Source organism: Micromys minutus, assembly GCF_963924665.1.
Source record: "Micromys minutus genome assembly, chromosome: 17".
Lineage (NCBI taxonomy): Eukaryota > Metazoa > Chordata > Mammalia > Rodentia > Muridae > Micromys > Micromys minutus.
The window spans coordinates 2,202,437-2,205,230 of NC_137952.1; the positions used below are offsets into that span (position 1 = coordinate 2,202,437).

General features: G+C 42.4%; 1 pseudogene across 1 annotated transcript; it reads left to right on the forward strand.

Annotated features, from left to right (window-relative positions):
- Nucleotides 1-1,297: 1,297 nt before the first annotated feature.
- LOC308431674 (large ribosomal subunit protein uL22-like) lies at nt 1,298-1,880 on the forward strand (annotated as a pseudogene). Its single transcript has one exon. The product of its transcript is annotated as a large ribosomal subunit protein uL22-like (transcript).
- Nucleotides 1,881-2,794: the final 914 nt, after the last annotated feature.

The following is a 2,794-nucleotide window of genomic DNA, read 5'->3' on the forward strand; positions in this document are numbered from 1 at the left end:
ATGAGGAGCAAGCCAGTATGCAGCACCCTTCCATGGCCTCTGCATCAGCTCCTGCCTCCAGTTTCTTACCATTTGGGTTCTTGTCCTGACTTCCTTCAGTGATGAACTACAATGTGGAAGTATAAGCCAAATAGACCCTTTCCTTCACAACTTGCTTTTTGGTCATGGTGTTTCATCTCAGTAAGAAAAACTCAACTAAGACAATGTCCTAATGGACCAAGGCTGCCTGTGAGCTCCTCCCTGTTCTCCTCCCCAGCAAGCTGTCCTGAATTTTGTGTGGATTGTCTTGTTCTTGATATCTTTACACTGTGTGGTTTTGTTGAATACAGAGATGACAATGACTTGCTCTTTTATATCACACCACATCAGTAAGGTTCACCTCAAATTCTCAGTGGCTCTTCTTTATTTTTACACCTATTTATTTTTTAACTCATTGGCATGTGTATGTGTGTCATGTATGTGCGTATATATGTATTCATGCATGTGTGCACATGCACATATGTTCTCATGCATGTGGACACCTGATGTTGACAGGAGTATTCTTCAGTTCTTTTCCACGCTGTTACTGAGGAATTGAACTGAGAGCTCACTGGTGTGTTTAGGTAGTCAGTTTGCTTTGGGAACCAATTGTTTCTGTCTTCTGAATTCTGAAATTAGGAGGCGCTGCCTCACCTACCTGGTACTTGTGTGAGTTCTAGGGATCCTAACTCTTGTTCTTGCACTTGCATGGCAAACATTTGACAACTGATTTATCTCTCTAGAAGCTGCATATTTATAAATTTATTCAATAAACTCTGAGAGGCTTTAACTAACTTTCCATTAGGTGAATATATCCCAACATATTTATCTAGTCTTCTCCTAAAAGATGGTTAGATTGTTCTTTCTTTATTGTGCTTATGAGTAAGGGGGAATAAGAGTATTCCGTTACATGGTTTCTGACCTATACGAGTAATAATTTCTGAAGAGTGTTGGTTTTTCAACTGGGATTGGTAAATTTTAGTGGGTGGTGGTAGCATTGGGGAGGCTGAGATTCACTGGCCAGACAGCCTATCATAATTGGCAAGCTCCAGGTTCCAGGAAGAGTCACTGTCTCAAAAAACAAGATAGATGGATCTTGGGGATCTACACTCAAAGAACCTCTGGCTTCTCCTGTAGGCATATATTATTCACAACCTACTTTAATAAGATTCAACCTCCCCTCTAGCCGACCACCCACCAGAAGTAGTGGAAAAGAAAGGTTATTAAGATATGGGGGAAACTGCCTCTTCCTGTAAGCGGCCAGAGGTGACCTGTAAAGATGGTTCGCTACTCCCTTGACCCAGAAAACCCCACAAAATCATGCAAATCCAGAGGTTCAAACCTTCGTGTTCATTTTAAGAACACCTGGGGAAACTGCCCAGGCAATCAAGGTTATGCATATCCGTAAAGCCACCAAGTATCTGAAGGATGTCACTTTAAAGAAGCAATGTGTGCCATTCCGGCGTTACAATGGTGGCGTTGGTAGGTGCGCCCAGGCCAAACAGTGGGGCTGGACACAGGGACGTTGGCCAAAAAAGAGTGCTGAGTTTTTGCTGCATATGCTTAAGAATGCAGAGAGTAATGCTGAACTTAAGGGTTTAGATGTAGATTCTCTAGTCATTGAACACATCCAGGTGAACAAAGCACCTAAGATGCGCCGGCGAACCTACAGAGCTCATGGCCGAATTAACCCATACATGACCTCCCCCTGCCACATTGAGATGATCCTCACGGAGAAGGAACAGATTGTTCCAAAGCCAGAAGAGGAGGTTGCACAGAAGAAAAAGATATCCCAGAAGAAACTGAAGAAGCAAAAGCTCATGGCACGGGAATAAATTCAGCATAAAATAAATGGAGTTAAAGTAAAAAAAAAAAAAAAAAAAAAAAAAAGATATGGGGGAAACTAATCTGTTTAGTGTAGCGGTAAATATTAAAAAGGGTTTTGTTGTTAACAGCACCACAGTCTCGCTCCACTGCAGCCACCCTATTGTGGAGCTGGGCACCCAGACGCTATCACAGAATTCACAAGCTGCCCCCTCCACTCAGTTCACTTCCTAGGTGGTTTATTTCACCTGCCCATTTCAGCCATTGCTTACACACACTGTCCTCCACTGCCTGACTCCACAACCATTAACTTATCAAACATGTTTATACGTTAAATTCTCAATCCACAAACCCTCTACACAATAAACTGACAACCAGCAACAAAGATATAAATTGCCCATCCAGATAAGATAAATCGACCCATTGAAACCTTTAGAAATAATCATAACAACCTTATCAAGCTAGAGATGCACTGAGAGAAACATACACATTGGCTTCCATGTTACCTCCCAAATCTCCACCTCCTCTCCTCTCTTCTGCTCCTCTGGACTCTTTCCCTGCCTACCTCTTGTTGTTCTCAGTCCAGTCCACTAGCAAACACCAAACACAAATCAGCAGCTTCAGTTCAGTCCACTTAGCAGACACCACACACGAACCAGCAAGAGCAGTTCAATGCAGAAGAAACCATGAGGCTTGTCAATCAACCCATGTCCAAGGAAGCAACAAGAAGCAATAGGAATCTCAAGAGAAGTTCTTTGGCAAATTTCTCTCTATGAAGTCACCACAAGCAAAGTTCAGCAATGCAATGTAAGGCAAACCATTCTTATGTGTCATCAGAGATGACTATTGAGTTGGAGTAAGGCGAACCAACACTCAAGCTCTCACTCTCTGTGGAGTCATATTTATATTCCTTCTAAACATCATGCATTTTTGCATGTGTTTGCTATAGCAA